Source organism: Phoenix dactylifera, chromosome 2 (assembly GCF_051530095.1).
Source record: "Phoenix dactylifera cultivar Ajwa chromosome 2, Ajwa_hap1_PhDact_Kaust_v1.1, whole genome shotgun sequence".
In the NCBI taxonomy this organism is placed as follows: Eukaryota; Viridiplantae; Streptophyta; class Magnoliopsida; order Arecales; family Arecaceae; genus Phoenix; species Phoenix dactylifera.
Window position 1 is genome coordinate 9,889,722 of NC_143191.1, and position 9,832 is coordinate 9,899,553.

Below are 9,832 nucleotides of genomic sequence, written 5' to 3' on the forward strand. Positions count from 1 at the left end.
TCCTTTTTTTTACGGGTTCCGTCAGTGTAAAATTAAAGCCATCATCATGAGTGTGGTCTTGCATAGGCTGAAACTAGGAAACCTAATTCCAAACTATGCCAAAACTAACTCAATCTACCGTAACAGGAGGACGTCAAAATACTTAAACAAGGTCAGATTCACTATAATTTTTATATCATATAGTTAAAAACAGAGAACGTTCTTAAGCTCAATATCTTTTTCTGATGAGAAGTGCTGAAGCAAAATATCAAAAGCACTTTTAGTATGAGAACTAGCTAGGAAACTCTGTTTTGTTAAGTATTAACTTTATAAATTAACAATGATATGTAAGTTGCTTTTAACACCATAATTAAACGTTATGGAACTCAGTAGAAAAAGTGCCTTCCTTTCAGATTAAAATAACAAAAAACTGGCCTCAAGTGGAGAAGGAATCCAGGTGCAAATTTGTAGCCAAACCGAATCTCTGTAGAGCGGCATGATCATACAATACATTCTTTCCGTAATGATATAAAGAGAGGGTCTTAGTCTATAATGCCAAAACTTTATTACTACAAGCTAAATTCATCAAATCTCTAAAAACAAGCTACTGGAATTCAACAAAAACTCCCGACTCCTAGATAACCAATGCGAATAGAAGAACACGAACAAAACCTAAAAAGGAAAGCCGGAACGCAGCTTTCTAAGGATTCTCGAAGGCCCAAGAGTACTTGGCCCGGACTTCGGCTTCCTCCTCAGGAGTGAAATCGTTTTCGACTCCCATGTACTCGCGACAATCCTCCACCGACATATTCTCGATTGTGTCGGCCACCGCCTGGCACAGGCAGTCGAGCAGCGGCTGGGTGTCGAGATAGTCTGCAGCCTCGATGACTTGGAACCTGAGATCTTTCTCCATGTTCGCGTACTCGGCATCCCACTTCTTGAGCTCCTCGGAGCTGCCACCGCCCTCGGCGTGCTTCTTCCAGTACTCCACCACCTTCGCGAGCACTGGGCCGGTGACTTGGAAGAGGAAGATACCGCCGTCGGCATAGCCGTCTTCGATCATGTTCTTGATCGCCACCGACTGAGATGCCGCCGAGAGTCCCACCTCGAACACCTCGTCGTCGGAGCTCCTCAGAATCACCTTCTTCTCCGGAGGAGGTGCTCCCACCTCCTTCTGAGCTGCCACGGTTGCTTCGGCTTCTGTCGAGGTTTTCTCCATGATTCGCCTTCACCCGACGCTTAAGGAAGAAGACTATCGCGCGCTTTCCGTCTCTCTCTGAACACAGAAGGGATTCTCGGTCTCTTCGATGCTCAAAGTGATCGAAATCGAGGGAGAAGTAGTTATATATATACCGCTATGGATGGAGAGTAGTTTATTATTATTGTTATTATTTGAATAGAAGTAGGATTCTATTCCTTCTAGGATTAAAATTAGATTATTCGTTTAACACAGTGGTTCTATTCCGAGTCTGACTCTGCAATCCCTATTCAGTTTCTCATAAGATTCCAAAATACAGTTGATGAAGTCAGGTTCGATATCAAGGTCTTCCGTTTAAGTCCCATCTTTATCTGGATTTCGGCTGAACTACTTCAGAAAAAAAATTAAATAAGTTTCTGAATTCCCATCTTTAAGACATCCTATATACCTAATTTCCTGAATTTTTAGTATATTTGTCTCTTAGTTTGAGCCTCACTTATATATATATATATATATATATATATATATATATATATATATATATATATATATATATATATATATATATATATAATCAGCTAATAAGTTTTATGGCATGGGAGTATGTCTTTTTGTTTTTCTTTTGAAAAAAAAAAAGAGTAGTGAGAGAGCTTGGTAGGAGATTTTTTTTGAGCAAATTTTTGTGTTAAAAGAAAAAAGATTACAAGAAGAAAAAGCATGTAACTAATTACTGATTTTCTGTTGTTCAGTTCTATTTTATAATCTATTTAGATTTTTTTGACATGTTATAATCTATTTGCAGTGCTCCTAGAATATGCTGATGGGGCTCATGGATTTCCAGCATGGAGAATTCAACCGATCCTCTTTTTTGAGATTGAAGTCCTTAGTGTGCAGTAACTGTACAAATTTAAGAAGCCTATAGAACCACTAAAAGTTTGTGTTCATGGAAAAACTCAGTAGTCTGCGTGAAATATGATACCATAATGGCTTTATGGATTAGTATAGTATCTTAGCGAACTGTTGAAGAGAAGGATGCATTTGGTGATGCTGTGGGACTAATCTATAATTATAAAGAGGTTTATTTTCATCATTGGGAATTTGTCATCAGATGAATTTATTGCTGTCATGATCTCATAGGGTGGCAGGCTTATTTACTCATTTCCAAACAAAAGTGATGACCTTCTCCTAATTTAGGGTGCCAGGCCTCTCTAATTTATGGTTCTCCACTGATGACCTTCTTCTACATAGAGATGGATTTGGAAGCTATTGGTACTTGATAATAGAAAATTGCTGTAGTCACCATAAGGAATTAAAAAATTGGTGCAGAGAGATGCTGTAAAATCTAACGGCTGCAATTTGGAAAATTTTCTTCTTAACACCTGTATATTAACTTACTTGGTCATATGCTCCTTACACAATCTTTTGGGACTATAGCTGAACATGGGCAACGCCTTGCGCCTAAACGTTATTTATTTTTAGTCGGGCTTTGGGTTGAACATATGTAAAATTTGATATTTTCTGTTCCCCAACCTTACCCATGACCAGTTTTATTGGGACACGGCAATGTTATGTGCAGCTACAATGAAAATCGATTCTTCATTTCTCCATGCTAGTTAGAATGGCCTAAATTTCCATTTAGCTGGTTAAAGATGAATATTTTGCAATTCATGTTTCATGGATTACGAAAAAAATTGATCAAGTGAATCCAGACCTGTCCCGGATCCAATTAATCCGGACCCAAATTTTCGAGTTAGGACCGGGTTATATATGGACTTGACTTAACCTGAATGATCAATTGAGTCAAAAATTTTATCCATGGACCTGATCCGATCTTCTATTAGGTTACGTCTGAGTCTAACATTAGGATCCGAACAAAAAATCAAGTCTGCTTAGGGTCACTCATGCCCTGGTCCAATCCGACCCAATTGCACCCCTAATATACATAGATCCTCTAGTGAACCCTTCTGTGAGGTTTCTATAGTCAAATTTGCCATCCAAACTACAAACCATTTGCAGCCCTTAAGGAATGTGCTAGTGTGAAATTACTTAGAGATTCTAAACTAAAACATTAATTATTACAAGTTTCTGAATTAAAATTTCACAGAGACTCCAAATACTCCGCATTCTCTTATATAGCTAAAGCTGATGCATATTATTTGTGGTCCCTCAACTGAACCCTCAATTATTCATGGTTCTTATGTTCAATTTTCATATGGAGACTGAAAACCATTTGCTATGACTGCAAGGAACATGCGGGGACACACACACACACACACACACACACACACATCCTCAGTTGAACCTTTTAAGTATTTAGCATCGCTATGGTCAAGTTTCATGCCTCCTTGCTAGTGATAGTACCATCAATGATAAGAAGCCGAAGGAGCGAGAGAAAAGGTGAATGGAAGAGGCCTGGTTCTAGTATCATGTGGGCTCTCTCAAGACGGAAAAGACACTATTGTTGTTTATAAGGAACAATATGTGATCCTAATAAGATAAAGCTTGAAATACTTTATCATCAATGGTGGTGCTTCCTAAAATATCTCATCTTTTCCTGAAATGATAGTAGCTAAATGAATCATTGAGACCAACTTTTGTCCTTGCATCCAAATATCTCCAAAGGAAGCTAATATGTTCACTGTTCTGAGTTGCAAAAATATGCTTAACTTGTCTTAGTAGAACTATCAAGTTGTAGAATTGATTAGGTCTTCTATGATAATACAAGAGACTTTGATTGGATCATGCCCTCATCAATATATAGACAAGCTTGTTGGGAGAAGTGAATCTAGGAGAGCCTTGAACCGCAGGATCTTACACCGATGTACGAGTCGAAAAACAATACAAAGCAAATAACTATGGAAGCAGTAAATGGCTTCCAACGGCTAGTTTCTCCTCTACAAGCCGTGTGGGCTTATAGGTCGTTGGTCATTGGGGAGATGCATCCGACTTATGGCCTATGATCGATGGTCATTAAGAGACTCATCCAATCTTGAGGGTGGCCTAGTTGGTGGTCATTGAGAGACTCACTCGATACTTATTGCTTGTAGCCGGTGGTTGTTATGAGATGCGTCTGACATGCAGTACTTGTGATCAATGGTCTTTAAGTGATGCATCGGATCATGATGTTTCAGCATGTTTGGTCGCTTTAGACTCGGAGGTTGGCTATCTGTGGAAGACACGTCCGATCTATTATTCGATTGCTTTAGAGTTTCATTCATTCATAGTCAAGTTTGCATGATGTAATTATGCATCTTACTGATGATATGCTTGGAGGTTGGCTAAATTCTACATCCAAGGCACAACATTCCATCCGGGTGTTCCAAACAGTAGATTCCCAAGTGGACGATCTCAATTACTTTGTATAGTCCTTCCTAATTTGGTGCAAGTTTGCCCTGTTATGCTGGTTGCGCCACCTCGGTCCTTTTGAAAACTAAGTCTCCAAGTCGGAAAATTTTGACTTTCACTTAGGAGTAATAGAGTAAAGCTACTCACCGCTGACATGCTGTCATCTGGATTCGAACTCGTTCCCATGTCTCCTTTCATAGGTCCAAGTTAGCTTAAAGGTCTTCTGGATTTCTTTGTTCATCAAACGAGTCCACTGATTAAATAGTAGGCCGACCTCTACCAGGATCACCGCTTTTATGCTAAGGCAAGGTTGAAGGGCGTCTCACCTATTGGGGTTCAGTGTGTAGTTCGGTATGCCCAAAAGATGATATGTAACTCATGTGCCCAAAACCTTTTTGCCCGATCAAGTCTTTTCTTCAAGCCCTACTGAATGGTCTTGTTGGTCACCTTGGCTTTTCCATTGGTCTAAAAATGTCCAACTAAAGTTAGCCGATGATCTATATGAAGCTCAATGCAAAACTTCTTGAAGCGGATGTTATCGATCTACTTGCCATTGTCCGTGATGATTATCCGGCGAAATCTTGGGCATTGCTTTCGCTAATCTGGGCTAATGCCTCAGCGTGGCCACTGTCAAAAATTTCCTCCGCCCAAGTACCTATGGAATTTCATGTGCATGGCATGTGGCTTGTCGCATGAATTGTCACAAGCAAAAAAGAACGCCAAGAGTCCATGATTGCCCCCCAAAAGTCCATGAATCCAGATACCTAAACTCCAAATCACGCAAAGCTCTGAGTGTGATTTAATAGCTAACTTCACCAACTTCCAATTTTTATTTTTCTTAAACTCAACCAAGACATCGTAACTAGAACTTTAGCAAAGCGCTGGGTCAGAGACCAGAGACGAAATGTAAGCTAGGCCGCAACAGTGAGTGTGGGAGGCCGGGTGTCAGATCACATGGAGGGTTACGTCCATCTCAATGACCTCACGTGAACCTGCCGCTCGAGAATGAGACATTTTTTGTCTCTTTCGACTACGCCTTGTGATTCCCGCTCGGCGCCAGTGATCCCTTCTGCATGGAACGACCAAAATGCCACTAGATCTTCTTTTAATTTCTTTAGCCATACTTGTAAGATTACCAATATGGCCTTACCTGGTCTTGCGTTAAATTCTTTCAGTACCTCGGTGCAAGGATACGGATCTAATTTTATTGGCCTCATTAAAGGATGTCCCCATCATTACAGCTGCAACCAACAACCAATAATGTGGACAAACAATCTATAGGGACGGGCAATTGCAACTAATAGAAAGTAACAATTAATGTTATTTTTTGGGAACTCCAATTGAGAATACTTATATGATTGAGAAATTTACATGTGATTTGTTCTTCCATAGGTGACAAAATTGCCTCCAGTTAGTTAAAAACTTTAACCTACGGCTTTGTTTCTGCAGTAAAAAAATCTACCAATGGATTTATTTTAGGTAAAAGTTATGGTTAGCGGAGGTGGTCGGTGGGATGGTGATAGGCTGCAGCGGGTTTTCGGAGAATCCTTTACTGCACGGGTAAGATCTCTTTCGGTCCCTAGGTGCAGGGGTCTGGATGTCAGAGTTTGGCGGTCTTTGTGTAGAAACAGGGGTCAGGGTGGGGGATGTAGCCCGAGTTCTGCAGCAGGATCTCGAGATAGGCTCGGACTGTGCTTGGGTCTGGCGGCTCGGCCTTCACCTGTGACTGACTCTGTTTCTTTGAAAGGTGATCTCGGATCGCCTACCAACAAGATCAATTCTCAGTGACTGTGGGGTGAGGATTTTCCCCGGTGTCCGACGTGTGATGCTGACGAGATAGTTGAGCATGTGTTGCTACAGTGTGCATGGGCGAGGAGGTCCTAGTCTCTAGCAGAGATTTCACAGGATGCCTGGAGACTGAGGGATCAATTCTCATGGGTCATCCGATGTTAGTCTGCTAGCCCCCAGTTCCGCCCTATGGCTATTAGAACTATATGCATTGCTTACCAGATCTGGCTGGCCAGGAATGCTAAGATCTTTGGCGGACACCGTATGTCGCCGAGATATGTGGTAGAGTGTGCTTGTGTACAAGCAAAGGAGCTTAGTTACGGGACCTCATCAGGTGGACCTCTGATAGTTCGAGATATCTAGGACTTCCATTCCGCTCACACGACGCCTCGTTTAATGTTTTTCACCTAGGAGCCCCCACCTCCGACCTTCCTCAAGATTAACTTTGACGGGTCGGTACATGATGGTGGATGTAGAGGGGGTGCTGGGTTCGTCATTAGGGACTCGAGCTCTCGTGTAGTGGCGGCTGGTGGCTGTTAGGTAGTAGAGACCTCGGTCCCCAGTGCCGAGCTGAGAGTTGCATGGGAGAGTCTTTGATATGCGCGGCGAGTGTTGCAGGCTCGCTCCATTATTATGGAGGGCGACTCGGCCACTATTATAGGGTGGATCCAGGAGGGTCCGAGGGTGTCGAGGTGGGACCATCCCCTACTCCAAGATATTTAGGCAATGGGTAGAGATGAGGACACCTTGCTGGTCAGGCATGTTTATAGGGAGGCTAATAAAGCAGATTGGGTGGCCTCTTACGTGGCCAGTCACTCAGGTGGCACTTTGTGGATGCAGGGGGAGAGCTGCCCATGGCTCTTCATGATATATTGTTTTCTGATTTTATTAGGTGTCTCTATACTCATGTACTGTGAGATGCACACCTAAGCGCAAAAAAAAAAAAAAAAGAGAGTTATGATTACAGTTTGTTTTTGTGGCTAAAACCATATAAATATTTTCTTCATTTTTTTTAATCGACTGATAAAATTGTAGATATAGATTTATTTTTCTTTTTAATGCAATATTTTGATTGAATATAGATGTGTTTTGTTCTTCATTGTTTAAATTAGGAACATACTTCATTAACATAACTATGAAAACATATAACCATGTTTTTAACATCCTAGCATCGACATCTTTAACTCAAATTTCTATACGGAAGTCCAAACATAACAGAGTATAATAACAAAATAAAAAAAGTTGCATAGGAACTGATATAAAATCTGAATGTACTTGCAAATAAAAAAAAATAAAATAGTCAAAACTATATCTTAAACATACTGCAAAAAGTTATATTCAAAAAAGATAAAATATAAATTAATAAGGTTAATATAGGGTACAAATAAGCGGAGCAACTTGCAATCTACTCGAGCTCGATTTGAGTCCAAACTCAACACGATTTTAGTATTACCAAACTTGAACTCAACTCGGATATCTCAAACAGTTTTTCGAATCAAACTTGAAATATCTAGCTTGAAAGTTCACCAGCCTATTAAGTATATATATTTATATTTTTAATAATATTGATCCAAAGAGGAGATTACATAGGAAAGTTTTTATATTCTAGGGTCCTTGTATTGATAGAAACATGTCAGATCTCCTAGAATTTGGCTAGTACTTAAGGAACTTGTACTTAAGGAACTTGTAAAAGAAGGCTTTTAGAAGAAAATCTTGTGCCTTAAGGGTGATCTACACGTAAAAACAAGTCAAATGATCTCTTTTCCAATATTATATTGGTTAGATGGCAACATAACTATTGTAGGATCTAACCTAGGCTGACTTAGACTCAAACTAGGTCTAAAAGTCATCTCTTTGCCATCCAATTAAGTCTGATGATGTACAAACTACCATCGGGCTTTAATATGACCCTGTATAACTCGCTGGTGCAGGTTTGGTTTTTTCGGCCATAGTTTTATCATTTTCCTCTGATTGTTGTGATTCCACTTATGGCAATGAATGACATGATGGAAGTAGTTTGATTTGAAATTCTTTCTATGGTATTTTTAGAGAGTTTTGAGACTGCTAGTCTCTATGATTCATCTTTCACTACAAAAGTTTGAACTCGTTGGGCACTTTCAAGTCAATTGTCACCATATGGCTGTAATTGGTCATGAATTTAGTCTCCTATGTAGTCTCAAATACTCTTTTTCAGTGATTGTTGGCCCTTACTGCAAATTTAGAAGCATTAGTCTTCAATCTTATTCCAACACATTTTCTGATGCATCCATGCCATCTTTGTGTCCTTTGATGGTTTTTTCCCTATCATGTTGGTCTTCTGAAGCCTCTGACCATAGAACTTGATAATGAGAGACCTTGATTATGTAGCTAGGAAGTTGGTGATTTCCAGCATACATCATAATATAGTATTTATATATGAGAGACCTGAAGTATGAAGCTGTATATCTCTTATATATATATCTGTGTGTGGCATGCAAGTGCTTTTAGTAACCTTTATTCATTGACATATAAAGCCCTATTTCATGTTATGTGCAACAAGTAAAACAAGACAATCTCCTTTTAAATTGTTGAAACAAATAATAACATATTGATACTTTAGTCTTTACGAGTTCATGCTACTAGGGACAAACTTATTTGCGACATTCTGGCAAAGGTGTTTGAACATTTTTTGAAAAAAAATTGCACATTTAAATAGTGAAGTTCTTGCTGACTTGTAGTAGAGCAGCTTATAGCATTTTTGCAAGGTTGTGAAGGAGTCCTCACAAGATTTGTTTGTTGCAATCACAGAGTTCATGAGTTTTGCAATAATGTGATGGAGTTCTCACAAGATCCATGCGTTGCAAACACAAAGTTTATGCTTTTTGCAACAGAGTTGTTGGCAATATTCTAGCAAGTGTATATGAGTGTTCCAACAAAGTCCCTACATGCATATACGAGATTACTTATTGGTCTATAAAATGTTGGATCCAGTATAGTTAAAGCCCACATTGACGAGTGTTTCTTAAATTTTGTAAATTCTGATAATAACGAGGGCATAAATGGAATTTTATAGTGTGAAGAGTCATTTTGATGGGGGTGATTTTTTACGGGTATAACCACATGTGTAGTTGGTCTCTGAAGAAAGTTTTAAATATCCTGCGGCACAAGCAATTTTTTTTTTGCTCTTTTATTTTTCCCTATATTTGAATACTATGATGTTGTCAAATAACCATAAAAATTTTATTTAATCTCTAGCAATCAAAAGGTGACCACCACTTTTTAGGCCAAATTCGCTAAAGACTTTGATCAAGACATTATTCGTAAAAAGGAGAAAGACGGTCCGGTTGTTATTATTTTGACAACCATGACCGTGAGAACATATAAAGGTATATTTTTAGCTACAATATTTTTTACTGCAAAAATCAATATTGTAATTCTTCAAATATTTTTTCTATTTTGTATCTCTAAAGAAAAAAATATGCTTATCGACATCTTCATCATCAAGATATTACTTGGATATGCAAATGGTGGAAATACTGGAGT

The 9,832-nt window shown here is 39.2% G+C and overlaps 1 pseudogene; it reads right to left on the reverse strand.

The window, feature by feature from the left end:
• Window positions 1–261: 261 nt before the first annotated feature.
• LOC103713296 (SKP1-like protein 4 pseudogene) lies at window positions 262–1,198 on the reverse strand (annotated as a pseudogene).
• Between the last annotated feature and the right edge of the window lie 8,634 nt (window positions 1,199–9,832).